This window comes from Chinchilla lanigera, unplaced genomic scaffold (assembly GCF_000276665.1).
Source record: "Chinchilla lanigera isolate Chin_1 unplaced genomic scaffold, ChiLan1.0 scaffold00078, whole genome shotgun sequence".
Lineage (NCBI taxonomy): Eukaryota > Metazoa > Chordata > Mammalia > Rodentia > Chinchillidae > Chinchilla > Chinchilla lanigera.
The window spans coordinates 2,002,610-2,023,495 of NW_004955479.1; the positions used below are offsets into that span (position 1 = coordinate 2,002,610).

Genomic DNA, 20,886 nt, shown 5'->3' on the forward strand with positions numbered 1-20,886 from the left:
TTATAGAGACATTTTTGTATTAGGCAGGAAGCACTGAGTCTGTTACCGATAACCAAAGCATCCAGAGAGACAGTGATCACTCGAATCTGGAAGGAGAGGAAGGAATGATTTGGGGGACACATCCAGCCTAAGTAAATCAAATAAAAGCTGAGCCTCAACTTTTTTTCCTTTCTCTATCTGCTCTGAGATTAAGTCAAAGGGTAAATTTATTCATAGGTTAGGTGGGTGATTCTCCTGGGACGAGGAACAAGGTAAGGAACAATGTATAATTATTTGAGAAAACAAAAAGATGCTATACTTGGAAGAGCATTCAAGAATACATTAATGAATGGATGGATGTTGCTGTATAAAATGGTTACAATCACTCCAAAGGTTATTTGGAAGCATATACTGATATTTGATTCCACATCTCAGAATCTAAACTCAGATATTATTAGTACAAATATCCTAGATTGACAAGTAATGAGATAACTTTGATTGTATTTCAGTAGTAGGAAAATTTTTAACAAAAGACTGCAGGCTGATAGCTTCTAGAATATTTCTCACAGCTCTGGACACTGAGAAGTCTAGGATCCATAGGCCTGAAAGTGTAACACCTGGTGACTGGCATTTTCTGTGTCCTTGCATGATGAAGAGTCAAGGCGCCTCTTGAGGGAGGGGTTTCTGTGTAAGGCTGCCCAGCCATTCATGGGGCTCTGCCTCTCTGTCTAATCATTCTCCTAACACCATCACCTTGCAGGTTAGGATTGCAACATGAATGTCAAAGGGACACAGAATTCTGACCTTGTCAGTAGTTCAAGAATAAAATTACAAGAAGTTATAATAGATGTTCTGCTGCTGTGTCTCAACTATTAAAGTTCTACATATAGTTAGAAAAGGTAATTACTGAAATAATATGTTCCACAAAAACAAGATTTATAGCAAAAATAAGATTATGTTTTGTTTTATGTGCACAACTCCTCTCAACTCATTTAGTTCACATTTAAATGTTCCTTACTAAAGGATATGTCTAATGTTTTAGAAAAAGATCCCATCTTATATTCAGAAAATTGTCTACAGTTCCCTTATCAGCTATTATAGTTTATTTTTTTCATTAATTATAAAGCAAAACAGCACAGCAGCAAATGACAACTTTTTCTTCCTAATACAGATGCCTCAAGAACATCGTATTATTTCACAGGTCTGACAGTGATAGGTTTCACCTGTTTATTTGAACTATGCTAAAGATTCCTTTTTGCTATTGAAATATCTTCTCAAAAATATAAAACTTTTCTTCCTTTCTATTGAATAAAGGACACTGACATCACCCGCAAGGTGATAATGCTAGCAGAATGATTAGACTAAGAGGCAGAGCCCCGTGAACAGCTGGGCAGCCTTACACAGGAACCCCTCTCTCAAGAAGTGCCTTGACTCTTCATCATGCGAGGACACAGCAAGAAAGTGTCATTCACCAGACGTTACACTTTCAGGCCTACGGATCCTAGACTGCTCGGTGTCCTACCTTCTACTGAAGTGGTGATTTCATTATGTATTACCTATATATTGGAATTTCACCATTCCTTTTGACATAACATACAAAGGCAATTGTTTTGTTGTTTGGGTTTTTTAAAATAGTTATCTTGGATTTTATTACTGAAAGTACCTCATGGAAAGGTTACATATACATTCTTGGGATATGACTTTTTGAAAACAGTTGCATTTATTCTGCTTACATATGCCAAAGTTGTAACTGTACAAAATACAAATAGCAAAATATAAAACTGAAAATGTCCTTCCAAATGGAAAAGAGTAAGACTATGTGAATTTAAGCCATAATACTTCAAAATACATTTTTATATCCACTGTAATTTTGTTCTATATTTTGGTAAATGCACTGTCTTAGTCAAAAACTTATTTATTTTCTGTATATGCAAACTTTTCCCAAAAAATCAATTTAATAAAATGCATTAAATATTCAAAAATATTTTGTGTATTACAGTTCACCCTCAATCCAGCAGAGGAGTCTAGAAATTGAAAGGGTACATTCATACCCTTTGCCTTTCTATACCCTGTTAAAGTCATATCTCAGCAGACTTTTGGAAAATAGAACTCAAGCAATAAAGAGAAGTTTACAGGAATTTTAAAAAGTCATGGGCACAACATAAAATAATGTTTTACTACTATATCAAATAAACCATTACTTAAAAAGTCGTACAGAGAAATAAAAGTACAAATTCATTAGATTACTCAGCTGTCTGCTTCTGGAATTTCTAAAGATACAATGAAGAGACTGAAATTTTCTCTCTGAGCCTGTATACTACATTTCCAGGAAACAAAATGACACAATGAAACTCCAGTTATAAAATTCAACTACGTGGCATCAAGGAGTTAAGCTGGGTCTGGTTAAAATGGAGAGAGAAGGGACTTCAGGAGAGAGTCCTCATCAAAGGAGGTGTGGTGGAGTCTGAATGGATTGACGTAGGCATGTCGGACAGAGTATGTTCAGAACAAATCAGAGAAAGAAAGAGAGGGAGAGAAACTGGATTATACAGGCAACTGGCTGCAGTTAGAAGAAATGCCAAGTTTAGCGCAGTAGCATGTTACTCTAAGGATCTCAGAGCTAAGGTGAAATGCCATCAGCAAATGACTTGCACTTTCTCTAAAAGCCCTCCTCCAGTTCACACGAATTCTTCATTCCAGACAAGTGAAAAATGAATATGAACTGCATTATTGATGTTCGATCATCCCCAGAGGTTGAGGTCAAGGATTCAGTAGTGGGGAGTTTTGGTATAATGTGACTTCTTTTCAGGCCAGTGCTTAAAGAATTAGTCTTTACAGCATGGCAATTATTCCCCTACTCTGGAGACATGGGGTTTACCAGCATATTATTTTTCTTATAGAAATCGTGTTATTTTCAGCCTACTTATATAGAGACAGTCAAAATAGTTTTATAATGTTACACTGCCTTCCTCAAATTAACAAACGAATAATTTTGGGGGACATTGTCTTAGTCACAGTCTCCTCATGAGAACAAAATACCTGACTCCCACAATTTAAAGGAGGAAAGGTTTTTTTATTGCTTACAGTTTCAGAAGTTCCAGTCCATAACTGGCCTATTCAAATGCAGAAACAGGTTGCCCAGGAGAAAAGTGCTCATGTCAGGGTGGCCAGGGAGAAGAGGGGAAGGAGGACGGGCGCGGGGAGAGAGATATATACTCTTCCAGGCGAAGCCCCCAGTGAGCTGCTGTTCCCCACCAAACCCTAACTCCTAAGAGCGCACTCGGCTACAGGATGCAATAAGCAGGTGAGGCCACTGATCAGTATAGTGCCTGCAGGATCCAAGTATCTTCAAAAGACCCACCTCTGAGTACATGACAACTTGGGGGACATGCTAGATAGAAACCATAACATGTATATGAGTTATAGTAGTTCTTCCTTTGTACAGATATTGGCAAGGGAAAGGGAAGCAAAAATGGTTAAGATGTGGTCTATAAATGTACCAATTCCCCAGGATGAGTGAGGTCATTATGTATTGCAAATATGTATTCATGAAAAAGAAACAAAAAAGGTACAGATATAGAGCAAGGCATCTACTCACCATTGGGGTTGGGGTGGGAGTAAATAAAGCACTTCACTTGACATCATCCAAAACAGCTAGTACTGTATCTGGATTTTACAGAGACAGTGACAACTAACTGATCCAAAACCAAAAAGGAAGGAATAAAATTAGAATACAAGTTTATCTGATCCAACAGATAAACAATTTCTACTAAAGGAAACAATTTATTTAGTACCATTTTTCAAACAAAAAATTACAATTAATTTACAATCACAATTTAAATTACAATTAATTTTTAAACCTTAAATAAAATGTTACTAGGTGGAATATTTTCCTACACAATTTCCTATGCATATAGTACCTCAGAATGTGACCTTATTTGGAAATAGAAAAGTATAATTAGTTAAGATCAGATCACATTACATTGCGGTTGTCCCTATCCTGTATGGCTGGTATCCTTATAAGAAAACCATGTGAAGACACAGGTACATACAGAAGGAAGAAATCTATATGAAAAAGTGAAAAAGTCAGAAATTGGAGCTATGCAGCTGTAAGCCAAGAATGCCAAGAGGTATGATAGCTAACAGCAGCTGGGAAGATAGGAGGAAGGATTCTTCCTCTGAAAGAATTTGAAGGAAGTGTGTCTCAGATGACAACGTGTTCCTGACTTCCAGCCACCAGAACCATAAGAGAATAAATTTCTGTTGTTTTTTGCTTCTGCTGTTGAGGCATTTTGTAGAAAACCTTCTTCCTAGCAGCCTTAAGGAATTAATACAGAGAACAAAGGAGGCATTATCTGTTCACAACACTATTTCTGGAAATAAATATTCTTTATTAATTTAGATAGCTTAAGGTTTGATATTTCCTCAAAAGCACAATTAAAGTCAAAATATTCAATCCAATATTCATATGGATTGGCCTATTTATTTATTGTCTATGGTTTCATTGGATATCTTGCTGCCCTCTGTTTAGCCAACTATAAGTATGCGGCCCATCCTATTCTGATTGCTCAAATATGTGTTGGATAAATGATTTTTTTAAAAATTCGTCACCAGAATTCATAAATAAAACTATCAGACTGGATATATGGGAATAGTGACTAGCCTAGCAGAAAAATCTTAAAAAACTTTTGACAAGATATTCAAATCAAAATGAGACCTATGTCACTGACTTTCCTTCTTTTGTATGCACAAAACACAGATGTGATGAAATAGCTAAACAGCTAAATGCCACCATTTTTACTTACAACCTCTGTCACTTCACAGGACACTTGCCAAAGTAGCAGACAAAGTAAGAACGGAATACACAAGCTGAGGAGAATAACTCAGAGAGGGCCCCATCTTGGTAAAAAGAGAAGTTATTACCAGAATATGTACACATGAACTAGGGGTCATGTCTCTAGCAGCTCCTAAATCTTAGTTACATGAAAACTGGAAAACTAAAGTTATTCAAATACAAGTTGCTAAAGTTCCTGCACATTAATATATGAACTTTAAATAATTTCTAAAGATAAAATTATTTGCAGTTATGATAATATTTTTATCCCACACTGAAAACATATGACCTGGTTTGGAACTGGCCAGGTAGGAAAGAATTAGCAGATTTCCAGAATAAAGAAAAAGGAGCTCCAGACAGGAACAAGAGAAAAGAGATTTCCTAAGTGGAGAAAGTTTGGTTATTAATTCCACAACTATCAAATATAGACATACTTTTTTGTTCTTTATATTCATGTTGAAGGCTTTGTTTAAATATTGTTTCTTGCACAGAGTATCTTTTCTGTGTTTTGTAACACTGTTTTTTCACTGGGCAAGAGGAAATAAAACTCACACTGCAACAGTTTTTCTCCATTCCTCTTCTGCTAAAAAGAAATCAAATACTCTCCCCGATTTGTATATTGAATTTATGCAATGTCCATCAGCCCTGTGCCCTATAATTTATCACTGTTATCAAGCTAGAATGAAAGGACTGTAACAAAATGGATGTGTGATCCAAGAGCACAAATTGTCTTTTGGTAAGGCCTCTTGCTCCCAGAGCTCCTCCAAGTCCTTGGAGCTGAATCCTAGAAGCTGCAGAGCATACTGAGATCAGGTCTTACAGGTGCCCAGAACAGCCTTGATGCTAACACTGCAGGACAAGAGAGATCTACTCTTGTGCAGCTCATTTCCTTTAGTTTTGTAACTTGGAACCGAACACATTTTTCCTACAACTCAGTGATAAAAAATATTAAGTTGTCAGCAGCTGAAAATTAATATAAACTCTACTTATAAATTCATTGAACTTCATTGGATTCACTCATGAGTTTCAGTGTTTTTGACAATTTAAATAAGAATCACTAAGTGGATAAGTTCTTTGATCTGCTTTGGCATAACAGATACAAGAATTTCCACAGTGGAGAACAAAATGTTAGTAAAAGTCTTTTCCAGTAAAATAAATCCTTATGTAGAAAGCACATTCAATTAGCAACCAAAGTCTTAATTAATAGCAACCTATCTAAATAGAACACGAAACCTGAGAAAGACTCTGTCTGTACTTCTCATGCCATTTATGAAAACATAACCCTAAGGCAAATTGTCTAACCTCTCTGAGGTCCAAATTCCTATCTGAAAAGCCTGAATAAGACAAGAGGCAAACTGTTTGGACTAATAATTGTGTTATTGGAAGAACTGAAAGGGATCCACAAGAAAGCAATGTGAAATAAATGGATTCTTAAAAGTACAAACAATATTATTTTACATTTTAAAGTTATTCCCATTTTAAAAGATAAATTACATATTTTAAAGTGTTGACTAATGTAAAAAATATACATCAAAAATAGTAATGTTCTCTGTATAGTTCTGTGCCCCCTGATTTCACTTCATATAGTTAGTAACTTTCAATACCCTTGGTATGTCTCCTGCCATTAATTCCTCATTTCTAAGTAATATGCTTTTATAAATATACTTATATATTGTACAGTTAACCTGTTATGAATTACTTAGCACTTTTGAACATAAAGCTCTAGCTTATATTCCAAATCACTTACTATATTCATTAATTAATATTAAAATTGTTAAGAGGGTATATCTTTCTACTATATACTGTACTAGGGTTTGATTTCTATTCTTTAAAATTTTTTCTGCGGAATTATCTTAGTTATTTGTGTTTTTGTGGTTACTGTTTAATACACTCCAACAGATCTTTCAAAGCACAAGTATTCCAAATGCCCAGGCGTATCAGTTTCTTTTTCACTCTCAGACACTACCTTTCCTTAGCTATCTAACAGCCTTTTCTAATAGTGACTGTAGAGCTGTGGACACTGGAAATCACCCACTTTGGGGAGTCCCTTACTGTATTTCATGGATGCCTCTTTTCTGGTTTCTTTCTTAGTGCATTGTCCAGTATCATCCCAAAACAGAACTTACAAGACACAAACTGTATTTTGATTCTTTGAAAATTTAACGTGTCACATAGCATCCTCTCACTTGAGTGAATCTGGCGAAGTATAGGTCTCTTTGTCCACCTTCCATGAATGCTCTCCCTGCTCAGCAGCCACAGTGAACAGCGGACTATAGAATAGTCCACTATAGTTCTGGTCCAACTGTGGAGCACTCCAGAAGCATGAACCCCAGTGCCTTCCAACATAAAACCTGCCCTTGCAATGGTATATAGACAGACGAAGTGATGTGACTCTGCTGACTTTAGGAATATTAAGTTCAACAGTCTCCTTTGCCAGTGAGAGGCACAACGAGTTTACAGCACTCAGAAGATCTGAAATACACAGGCTAGGAGTTACATGCACGCCAATCATTCTTTTGTTCCAAATACCGACCTCATCTAATTCTCCATCCAACATCTTATCCAGGGAAGGGCCACAGATATTTTTACTCCTCCCTCCAGATCAGCCTTTGAACATGGTGTCATTAAACATGCCAAGTGAACACATTCTAGGCTGTATTTTTCATGTGGTGATGGTTGTTTCTTATTACATTATATGTACTTAGAAAATCCTTGCAAATAGACACAATATTCTTGCCTTAATATCTTGTGAAAATATGTGATATTAAATGGAATCCATCTAAGTTTTTCTTTCTCAGTACTTTGGATGGAAAATTTTAATGCAAAACGTTGTTTCCCATCAGATTGTTAGCGTACCTCTAAAATATGTTGTTAAAATTGTTTCATGCATTTTATCATCTATTTCACTCCTCATCAATTTATTTTCCAAGTTGAAAATTAAATATCTTCAGAGATTTGAAGTCCTTACTATACTGTCTTCTACTAGGAACTAGTATTTTTGTTGGGACATCCCATAGTGTTCTAATTCCCAGTTGGGTTGTACACTCACTCTAGCATGTAGACTTTACTAAAAAGTAGGCAAAAAGTAAACATATTTTTCTGAGTGTGTCCAGAATATTCAGAGGAAAAGTGTACAACACACTAACTGGATGTAGAAATAACCTTTTCAAGGAGACATAAGGCTTCACTTACTCCATTTTGCAGAATAGAAGTTTCATGTTTTATAAGGACATTAGAAAACAAAATTTATAAACCAAACACACAAAAATGGAGATGCTTACCAAAAGAACTCTTAAGCAGCTAAATGTGTCTATACTATACTCTAAACTAAATAGAAATATGTGATTGTTTAGCATTAAACAATATATTGTTAATCTTTAAAACATAAAATGCCAGTAATTCTAACTGCAATAATTACATTGTTGAGATCTACTTATTGGCCTTTTCTCCTGCTTTATAGTTAATAATTCTGCCCACTTTTCATTTTCCTTTCTCTTAAATCTACCTCAATGGTATCTATGAAGCCTAAGACTATTTTTAAACAGTTGGGGAAAGTAGAATATTATCAAATAGCAATTCTTATATATTTTGTCTAACATTATATATTATGTCTAACATAATGTCTAACATTCTTTATATATTTAAAAATATAATGTCTAACATTCTTATATATTGTGTCTAACATTGTATATTATGTCTAACATAATGCCTAACATTCTTTATATATTATATAAAAATATAATGTCTAACATTCTTACTACAAAATATTACTCTTTAGATAGATTAAATGTGCTACAGTCTGAAGATGTGAGCATTTTCAGTTTTCTGATACATGTTGCTAACTAGAAAAATAGAAAGGAGGCAAACCCTAATTAAGAGAAACTGTCAAAGTTTTTAAAAGTCATAGAAGTGCATGTCCTAAACTTTATATATATTGGGCTCCTGCTCAATTTTGACTGACCAAGAAACTGTCAGCATTTAACATCATTTTCTACCATGTTTTCATTGAGTAATAGTGATAGGAAGAGAAATTTTCAAGTTCCTGTCCTCTCTGATCCATTGATGTTTTTCTATGACCTTCTGTCTTGACACTGTTGGACCTCAATTTCACAATCTATAAAACCATTCCTGTTAGATTTACTATGGGACCCATTACTCTATTCTCTGTATTACTTCAGCGGGGAAACAAAGATGATACATCCATTCCACATTTCTTTATTATGAGTTCAAAATAACATATGCTTTCCAAATTATTTATATCACCCTAAAATCTGTTTTTTTTTCACTGATTGCATTTTAATTATTTTATTGCATTGTAATTATTTTATTACAGATAATAATTTATTTGACACAAACTTAAGACAATTTATTAGTAGTGACTGGAGTAAAGAAACATCTTTAAAGGAAATTTAATAGTTTAATATGTAGCTGAAAAACCACAAAATAAATGTCATAGAAAATAGGATGATAAAAGAGGTTTTTTAGCAATAAATGTTTTTAAACATTTAAATTACCATTTAAACTGGTAATTTCAACTTTATTTAAATTCTCAATATTTGTTCTCTTTTTCTCTTGGTAGGCAGGATTGTAGAATTAAGAAGACAAAAAGCACATACAGCAATGATAGGAATATACATTGAAGTTTAAATTTTGTAGGAATTACAATAAAAGACACTTTGTCGTTAATTCCTGTCAAAATACTTCTCTTTTCAAATATACTTACCCCTTCATTTTTGCCACTTTCTGTAGCAGTTCTGGAAGTCCTCTTTCATGAGTGTCTTCATGAGATATGATCAAAATTTAGTGAAAGCTGCTACTACCCAACAGAAGACAGGCTGTTAAAAACATGATGTGTTTATTATGATCCACCTCATTATGATGAGGTAGACGATAAAAACATCTACCTCATTCACCAGACCTGGCACCATTCTAACTCTTCCCTAAGTCAAGGTGACTGTGAAAGATAACACTGTGAATCAGTTCAGGGCACCCAGGCAACCACAACCACACAGCTAAAGGCACTAACAAACTGCCTCAGGAATTGGCAGAAATGATGGCAAAGGGTAAAAGTGTTCAGAGCAAGGGGACTAATGGCACTGTCTTTTACAATAGATTCTTTTTAAAAAAATGTGAATAACCATATTTTTTGATCCCACCTTGAGTGCTCCCAGTGTAACAATAGCTCTGCTGCACAGGTCCTGTCTCATTATAATTTTGTTACAATAAGCAATATAATTATAAAATTAAATTTTATTTAAATATCACCCCAAAAATCATTTGAATCTTATATATTCAGGCACAGAATTCATTTACATTAATTGCTTAAAGAAATATCAAAAGGAAGAGCCCTCTATTTTTCTATAATACAGATATTTTAAACTTTGATATTTCTTCAAAATGCTGCATATTTTCAAGAATATTTTGCAAATGTCATCTTTTTTGAATAGATAATAAAATTCTTATGTATAACTATTATACTACTTTTTACTATGATTATGTCACTTTCCTTACATGAGAAAATAGCTGTGCACAGATGTAAAATATTGTCATGATTTATTGATCCAAGAGTCACTGCCTTTGATTAAATGCTCACGAACATCTGTGGGTTCAGCTAGATGACTCATAGATCAGGTTATTGATTTAACTTTATGTACAGTATTTTGATTTTGTTTGAAGAATGAGACTAAAGTGAAAATTGTTCTTGATAGTGCAATTGCTATTCAAATTATATAACTCAGGGTTGAATTATCACTTTGCCTTATTTTACCAAGCAATTAACTTAAGATGTGTATTTTAAATGTGTTCATCTGCCCTCTTTCTATACATAAAATAATTCCTCAGGGCTCCCTGTGTGATTTTATTATCTTGGTGGTTCGAAGCTCAGGAAAGAGCCTCGCCATCCGCTGTCTGCGTCGTGCTCCTGTCCTCATCCCTTCGGTACCCGCACCGTGCTGTGCACGCTTCTGACAGAGGGCAGCACAGGGCGCTTCCTCGGCACCTATGTGCCAGCTGTTTGGTTTGCTGTTTGTTTCTGATACCCTTGGGTATCATCCCCATGGTGTATCCCAAAAATCAAAGGAGAGAGGGTGTCCAGCACTAATGCTCCCTGCTTCTGTATAACATTAGAGGAAGAGAAGACACATTTCAGTACAGTGACGTCGCGCTAGCCATCGGCGTGACACCTGGCTAGTACTCAGGATTCTGATACCAACAGTCAGTCTGCACTGTCTCCAGCTCACCATCCTCATGTCAGTTACATGAGACGGAAATTAGACTGGAATTTTGACAACCGCTTACAAGGTTTTAATAGTTTAGCATTTGCTATTTCACTCTGAATTTTTCAACTTTTGCTGAATCTTTACATAAACATTAGAGTTAAAACAATATTTTAGAAGCAAAACTTTATTATCAAAAAGGAAATGATTATTTTCCTTATTATAACTGGATAAAAATACTTAACCTGGGCTAATATTGAAATATAGAGTTATGAGGAGGCCACAGTAAAAAACAGAAAATGTGTACCTTTGTGCACACATATGTCCATCTACAATGTCCCATTTTATGTGTGCTACATCTGAAATCTACATTAGAGATAATAAAAGAGAAAAATTTTTCTTGAGTCAGTAGACACTTTAATCAAAGATATGAAAACAGTTTCTGCCTTTATTCGGCATGCAGACAAAAACCCCAAAACAAGAGAAAATAAAATATAAGAATGCCACAGAGGATGACTATGTCAAGAAATTTTCTAAGTAGATAACTAAAGGTACTTCTTAGAAAAAAACATAATATTAAAAAACAAACAAAATAGATAATAATAAATTGTTATGCAATTTTAAGAAGAAGAAATAAGGAAACATACATCCTCTGTATTCGGTTTGAAGAAGTTCACTGTGCTTAGATGTTTCCGACAGAAGATTTACACAGACAGATCCTAACAAAGGTTTGAGCTACAAAGACAAAGAAAATGCACAAAAATAAACTGATAGATAAAAGAATCAACTTGCTTACACACGAAAAGTATTTTGATAGTCTCTGATATCTACAAGTAAATATTTTAATAATATTGACAAACATCTATTATAATAATACCATATATATCTCAAATAATAAATTAAGCTTTTAATAATGTTGACTAGATGTTTAATAACATGTAAATTTTAATATTAAGCATATAGACTTGGTCAGAAAACAGAAAAGGCACAATATATAAAACAGATTTATAATAAATGGATAGGTACAGATATTTAAGCAAATGAACACAGAAAACATAGGTGATAATACACAAATATGAAATTAAAGTGAAATATTTAAATAAGATTGAAGCTAAGTATCTTTGAATACATGAATAATAATTACATTTAAAACCTTTCAGAATTTGGTAGATAAAGTATATAAGCATACATACATACCCAAATATTATAGAAAGCATTAGATTTTTAAATTCATAAAATTTTTTAAAAAATAATTTATTTTCAAATACCCATGGTCTAAGTTATATACTAAATCTGATTTTTCTTTTTGGTACAGGGAATTGAACTCAGGACCTTGTGCTTGCCAGGCAGGTGCTTGTGCCACTGAACTATATCCCTGACCCAGTTATATCCTAAATCCTAAAGTCTATTTTTTTTTTAATTTAAAGAAACCAAGAAAAAAAAAAAAAAAAAAAAAACAGATACAGAATTTCAAAACAAGATGGTAGGATATTAACAATGGTCATTATAATGCAGATTGTTACTTTCTAAGTAGTTGCTCAGATTACCAGGTATAGACATGAAAAAGTGATCAAACAATATAAGCACTAATGGTTCCTTTCAATGAACTAATAGAAATTAGTAGTACAATTTTCTTAGCTCTCTTGTGTATACATGCATATCTTTTTCCCCCGTCCTTCTTTTCTCTTTCCCCCATCCCAATTGTTCTTTCCTTTTGAGAAGTGTCTTTTCCTTTCACTATATATATTGTACCTTTGGATCTTATTTACTTTTTCAGTCTTTTACACTTGGGAGACAATATGATGTTTACACATAAAGTCTAATTTTTTGAAGTTAGTATCTGAACCTAATGTAGCAAACTTATACAGCATATTATCTTTTAATGAGATTTAGCATTTTAGAAAATTCTTCAATTAATTCCTTATAATCTTAAACCTAATGAAAACCACTTTGATATCTTTCAAATTTGCAGATTTAGCAATTTTTAAATGGATGGACTAAATATAGAGAAGGTATGAAGCATTTCATGAAAACTTTATAGGATCCTTTATAATAAAATTTAAGTGTATAAAATATATTTCATTTAAGAGACAATGAATAATAAAAATAACACAATAAGAGGAATTAGAAAGATATTTAAACTACTGCTACTTAATTTACTATTGATTAAAGACATTAAAATTACAACTAAAATGGTATATTATTTTACCTTTCTATTTCTCAAATTTTCTTCTGGAAGCTAATGTTATGCATTCCTGTGATAAGGTGGACATTTTCTGGAAGATAGTTACATGATATACATAATGACATTCTTCAAACATAAATATCAGTAAGTCCAGTAATTCCTTTGAAATACATTTTTACAACAAATCAGTAAAATATGCACACAAAAATTTAAGTACAATTTTTTTAGTGCTACCTTCTTTATAATAGTTAGAGAATTGAATGTACGTAAAGGTCCAACAAATATGCAATGGATAAATTATTTTATGACACATTTATATAATAAAGCATTAAGCAGATATTTGATAGTAGTTTGGACTCATATTTAATGATGTAGAAAATATTTTTTTTTTTTTTTTTTGGTTTTTCTCCGGTACCGAGAACCGAACTCACGACCTTGCGCTTGCCAGGCAGGCGCTTTTGCCGCTGAGCTAAATCCCCAGCCCTGTAGAAAATATTTATGTTAAATTAAAAACAGAATGCATAATTGTATGACCAATACTATTTATTGTTTTTTAATTGACAAATGAAAGTTGTTTATATTTATGGAGTATGACATGATGTTTTACTATATGTATACTCTGTAGAATGGCTAAATCAAGTTTATTAACAAATGCATTACCTCTCATACTTATCGTGTTTGTGGTGAGAATACTTAAAATCTACTCTCTTGGCAATTTTCAAGTATACAATACTTTGTTAATAACTGCAGTCACCAAAACGTACAATAGTTCTCCTGAACTTGTTCCTGTTAGCTAGCTGAAATGTATCCTTTGACCAATTGTGTTTAAAAATTTTAAACTAGTGATATATATTAATGTAATAAGATATAAAATTCACTTTATTTACAAGGTTGGACAAAAACTGACAAGTAGGCCTGAAAGTTAGTATGAGAACAACTTAGCAAGGTAATTACCAGAAACTAGCTTCAACAAATAACAAATACAAAATAATTATTGTAGTAGATGCAGGCAGATAGCCTGTGGAATTCACTAAGACATGGCTGAACTCAAACTACTACCCCAGTCTTTACCTTCCCTGTGTCTTTCTCCTCCTCTTGTAGTATATGTGCACAACAGTAGGATATTGCCCAAGTAAGAAGATGGATAAAGCTTTTAATCTTTCCAAATTTGAATCAAGTAATGAAGCTGCCTTCAAAGCAAAGAAGTGGACTCCAGGAAAAGCACTGATAGGTATTGTTGTACCATATAGAACAGGGAGGCTGATGTCTTAGAAAACATCTTTACTGTTATAGTAGATTGCACTTTGGCTACTGCACTCCTTTGAGCAAAGGCTGCCTTAGACTTGGAAAAAAACAGCAGATCAGAAAGGCAACCTTCTCAGGAGGCTGAGGCAGGAGGATTGCCCTGAGTTCAAGGCCTGGCTGAGTGACATAGTGAGACCCTGTCTCAAAACAAAAAAAAGGCAACCATGAGCAATCTGTGGTAACCCCATTCATTGCTAACACATAAACTTCCCTCCGGTAAAGTGCAGGTTTACATGGGAGGAGCAGTGTACAGGGTGAAGCAGTCAGGTCACAGACAACGTACTTGATAGGGAACTGTGCAGTCAGAAGCCTCTGTGGTCCAGTTATAGAGATCACACAGGCAGCTCTCAGCATACGGAATGTTGTCCGACGACCAGCGTTAGTGAAAATGTTTTTCTCTCCTCAGCCCCGTGCAGTGGGCACACAAGGAGCCTAAGGAACGCAGGCATTCAGTAATCTGCACAGCAACGTGTTAACAACCAGAGTTCACGGAAGCGCGAGTGCAGGCGAGGAAGTGCAGGAGAGAGCAAGTAGGGATGCAGGAGGGCGCGGCGAAGCTTTACACTGGGCCTGGGATTATAACTTTAAATAGAAAAGCCTAGACTGAAGTTTATGGAAATCGAGAGAAATTTCTATCTATGAATTTTCCAAAGTTGTACTTCAGAAATAAGAGGAAAAATAAAACGCAACAGCAAGGTAAAAGGCAATGACGGGAAAGAGCTCAAATCATATATTTCTGCAGTCCAGTGGTTATAGACTGTTTAATTAATTGGATAAAGTATGTAATTGCTTGACAAGAAAATGAATAATCAAAAAAAAGAGTAGCATTATCACTTGAATAATGCTATATAATAATTTTGAATACAGTCTTGAAAAGGACTGTGCTAGCTAATTTTATTCAAATAGGTCAATTACTCAATAACCTAGGAGCAGTGGTGGAATCCTTTATAGCTAGCATTTTATGACAACCCTAAATTGTAGCTTTAACAAATTTCTATTTCAATTAAACTAGTTAATGTCTAATGCCTAGCTTTAGAGTTTTAGAGACTAAATTATCTGCTCATTCTATGGCATGAAAATTAAGGGTTTCATCCAATTATCTAAATAAATATAAAGATACTTCTTAGGGATAGTTTTGATCTAGTTCATAGGTCCCCTTAAAACTGCTCTTCGTGTTGAAGGGTAGAGACAATTCCTGGGAGCAAATTCAGGCTCCAATTTTATGACTTCATTTACTTTGCTTTTGTAAAAGCAGAGGGATCATTTATCAGTCAATAACTAGGACATGCACTCACTGAGATATTAATGAATTATATAGTTCAGCAATCCCAGGCCATAGTAAAAGATTAAACCCTAGCTCTGAGCCTTCTCAGCTATGGGAATTTGGACAAGTTGTGTGACTGCTTAATTTTCTCATTTTTTAATATAAAGGGGACTAATATTTTCTTGTATTATAAAAAAGAAAAACAAATAGTTACAAAAATTGCTTATTCTATCAATATTAATGAAGATACTGATTTTGAGAAACTGTTATAAGCAGCTCTTGACAAAATCAATGAAAACAATATTTGAGATTTTTTAAAGTGATAAGCATAAATTGTGCCACCTTTTCCTAATTTATATTCCTTTTTTCACCTTCATACCTGAATCATATTACTTTAGTACCCTCATATATTTTCTGGATTATTTTTCAGTACTCATACAGCTAAGGGTAAGAAATGGATAATAAAGACTGCATAAGAATACCTGTTCTATGAGCATCTCTATGATACTTTTATAATTGAATCTCAATAAAATTCTTCATCCTTCCCCAACAAAAAGCATATTACTTCCTTTCAATATGCAATAAGATCATATTTTTTAGTTTTACAGATGGAAAACAGGGTAACTTATATGGCTTGATGCTCACATGGGAATATCTGGTCAGCAGAACAGGAAAATAGACCTTGAGGTGTAGCTCTCAATTGCCTCACACCAAGCAGGACATGTCACTTTTGCTCAGAGTTCATTGGTGCAAAGAATACACACACACACACTAATCAAAGAGGATAGAAAACATAGTTTAACTGTTATCATGAAAAGGTGCAAGTTTGATGAGCATCTATCAAATGTATGATACAAATTTCATATGAATGCATAGATTTTACAGATTCACTTGTCAGAGATAATTATTTATTTATTTTTTATTACCTTGGTACAAAAATTGCTATTACATTTCCAGTGTGAAATTCACCTTGCTCCCTGAAAGGAAGTTAATCTTACCCAAGACAGGGAGTCAACTAAACTCCTGATTAGTTTTAAGTGGAGAATAGTTGTGAAATCCAACTTCAGAGGACTAGGTTAGCTGCCTGAGTCAAAATTACTGAAACTTCTGGGTCATTTCTAAAAGTGACAGATTAGGAAACATAAATGGAAGTGAAATTTATTGTTCATATTGTAAGTTGCTCTACTTTTTTTGTATAGTAGTTTCATTAACTATTGTTTTTATTTTTTATTTTAAAGAGAAAAGAACAAAAACAAAATAACAAAAACAATGAAACCAATACAGATTTTCAAAAGAAGGTGATAGGAAATTAACAATAGTTGTTGTATTACATATTGTTATCTTCAAAGTAGTTGCTCAGATAGCCAGATATAGGCATGTAAGGTTCAGCAAACAATTAAACATTAACTGTTCCTTTCAATAAACCAATAAAATTAGTAGTACAATAATCTTAGCTGTCTCTACTGAGACGTTTCATGACCTTGACAATAGTTCCTTTAGACATCAGTTAAAGTCCTCCCAGGCTCTGTTTAGAGCATTTTATGTGAATGATATTTGGGTCCAGGTATGTTTGAAATGTACTTTTCACTTCTGACTGCAATTAGAAATTGGTCTGTGGGTTATCTATTCTTCCTGAAAGAATTAAAAGCATCATAGTGCAGTGATATACACATTCCCATGTTCATAGCAGCACAGTTTTTAACAGCTAAATCTTAGAAACAGCCCAAATGCCCATTAGCTGATGAATGGATAAAGAACATGTGGTTTTGTATATACAACGGAGTACTACTCAGCCATAAATAAGGATAAACCTGAGACATTTATAGGTAGATGGATGCATCAAGAGATCATACTCTTAAGTGAAATAAATCAGACACACATGTATAAATACCACATAGTTTCACTGGTGTGAGAAATGGAAAGTGTAAATGAGGACCAAAAGTTATAACAGATATTGTGAAATAGGATGATCATGTTCAAATGGGAGGGGACTCAAGGGAAGGGGTGGGGGAAAGGAGGAAAAGGAAGAAATGAGAAAAGAAAAATAAAATGCAAACAAAGCTTTTGTAAATAAGAAGGGGGCAGGGATAGAAGAGAGGGGCAAGGAATGGGGGGAAATAAGAATCAAGATCTATCATACACAGGTACAAATTCTCTGACGACAAAACATTTAAAAAAGAAGTTGGTCTGACTTCTGTCACTAATAGCCAAATTGTGAAAATTTTCTTTATACAATAAATAGTAAATCTTTCTGGAACACAGTTCCATAGTCAATTATAGGGAAAATGTAGGTTATATTTGCTGTCACAAATTGCTATAAAACTCAAACTTTACATAACCAAGTTTCAAGAGTTCTGTCTTCACACATTGAACAGAAAAGCATCATCACTTATTTTTATTACTGAAGCCTGAAATTCTAAAAGATATTTTGTGTATTTCACTTGCAAGGCCCTTTCTATTCCCAAATTCATTCATATGCAGAATTACCCATGATATTCTGAAGAAAACAGGATGTCAGTCTCTAAATGAAACACTTGGAAGGAGGATTATTTCTATTTCAAGCCTCCAGTTTATTTTAATTTATTTGCTGATAGAGCCAAGATCTGCAAGGAGCAGTCCCACATTCTCATGCTGATTTTAAGTGCAAAAAATCAGCATCGTGACCTTTGTACTGAGACACAGTACACCTTTAAAATAGAGTGTCCTCATATGTGCCAGCATCCTTGTGGCTTCCAATCTAAACAGTCAACATTACCACAGAAAAACTTCATTAGTTTTGAGAAGAGCAGCTCTCACATAAGTCAATGAGAATTTTTTTAAGTGAATGCTGAGCTTAAAATTCATTGTCAAGAGTATCAGCATCCAAAATAGGGCGAAAATTCATGCTTCAACTTACGTAGTCTGTCGTTCATTCCTAGTTTGAAATCACACTGCAGTGTATGTTATCAAGAGGACACTGTTTCCTGCGAGCCCATTTCCCCTCAGTGCTTCTCTGTAATCTCCAGGAGCCACCCTTGGGATAAGCCTTAGAATGAGACTAAGTTTGCTACTTGCATTTGGATTGCACAGGCGCCTAGCATGTGGTCAGATCAGAGACTTGGCATTCCTTCTGTGCTGCTTCTTCCCACTCTTCTAAGTCATAGAGAAAGATAAATAACCATTAGCACACTTGCAGTAAGCTATATGATGCCAAAATAATAGAAGAGCTGATATTTTGTTAGGATATAGGTTGTCACTAACCAGTACATCCTTGGAAGCAAGCATAATTATTTAGAAGGGGCAGGAATGTTGAAACCCTTGAGCTTGTTGTCAGCAATGGATGAAGGATGCTCTGAAACAAACTTACAGCCTGGATGTTTTCCTCAGAAGGTGCGGAAGTAGATTCTAATTATAATATCCACTGATAGTGCACAGCTTTGTGTAGTTTATAGCAGGTGACGTGTACAATACATCCAACTGTGTGAGTTAGACGGCACAGGTATTATCTATAACATTGAGCTGAAGAAATCAAGGTCTGCAGCTAAAAGTGATCACCCATGTTTCAGAGTTAGTATGAGCCAGGTTCTTCATTTTTAAAAGTGGGGTCCCTTGATGCAGAATGTTGTGCTCCTTTTATTCTGCAGGCAGCTTAGGATCATATTCTTCAGTGATCTGCGTCTTGGGGAAGGAAAGTCAGGGGCCACAGAAGCAGTAAATGGAGAATCAAACAAAGTGGGAATGTTAGTGGCACCACGCTCCACTTCAAAACAATCTTATTTCTCCTGACTGTTTAAACTGAAATTTCATGTAAGATTACATTTGAAATTTAAATATATATATAAAATTATATACATATAAATACAAATATATAATTATATAAATGTAAATATATATAACGAAATTTAAATATATATACACTATATATAATGTATGTATAGTAACTAAGCAACACAAAAAATAATGTTTTAGATGCCAGCATTGTACTACATCTTGTTTCATTTTCCAAACAGAGACAGCTCAAAATGATTGCTACACACTGGAGGATCTGTCTACATCCCAGATGCGTCCCTCTGTGACAAGTCCTGAACCTGGCCATAGATGACTGCTTAAGGTTGATATTTAAGCCAAAATGGGCCAATTTCATTACTTCTTACATATTAAATCAGATAGCTACAGCAAGTTAACAGCTGGAAACTGTCACCTTCACAATGGACAAGTGTAGCTTCTTAAACTACAGAGCTCTTTGGGTTGCTGCCCACTCTAAAATTTTTTGGAGTTTTTGTTGTTGGTGGTTTTTTTCATCTGTGTATTTCTTTGAGAGAGGGTCTTGCTAGGTACCCCCAGCTGGCCTTCAACTCCCTGTGTAGCCCATTCCTGGCCTTGAACTCCAGGTGATCCTCCTGCTGCAGCCTCCTCAATGCTGTGATTACAGGTGTGCACCACCATACCAGCTATGATGTTTTCCTCTTTTGATTCTCTCACAGTCCCTTCTATCACTTATGTTAGCTCAAACCTTTATCATCTCTTCTGCAACCACTAACGTCTAAGAAAGCAGAAATTTAAAAAATTGTTGGAGAAGTGGTGTTCTGTAATTCAGAACCAGTTTTTCTTTGAATTCTATATTTTTAATTTTTATTAGCACATGTTTGCAGTACATAATGGTATTTCCCACGGTGAGTTGGTGTGTGCGCATAAAACATCTCAATTCTTCTTCAGTCCCTCCTCTCCTCTCCTTCCCCTTTCCCTTCAGTTGTTGGTTCCCTTTCCTTTTACAAGAGAAAAAATATATAATTCGTAACATATTTGATCATAAGTCCTAAATCCATTAGGTATGAGGATTTTCATAACTTATTTCTAGTATATTTTCATAACAAATACAAATGAATCAAATAAAGGTACAGTTTGCTCTCTGTAAAAGCTAATAATTCAACGTTTCTCTGATAGTTATTCCAATTTTTTCTCAATTTCTCTTTACTTTTACAAATGCACTTTGATATTTGAAAAATCTTTAGCATTTTGTATGGTAATTATTCTAAATTATTTGAAAATAGCCTAATTAATTGCACAATATTATCATAAATATGGTCATCATTGCAAAGAAGATTTTATCTAAGCCCATATACTA

The 20,886-nt window shown here is 34.3% G+C and overlaps 1 long non-coding RNA gene across 1 annotated transcript; it reads left to right on the plus strand.

The window, feature by feature from the left end:
* Window positions 1-11,030: 11,030 nt before the first annotated feature.
* LOC102005374 lies at window positions 11,031-19,923 on the plus strand. The gene is made up of 3 exons (XR_263728.1): window positions 11,031-11,113; window positions 14,315-14,444; window positions 19,772-19,923. It is a non-coding gene; the product is annotated as an uncharacterized LOC102005374 (long non-coding RNA).
* Window positions 19,924-20,886: the final 963 nt, after the last annotated feature.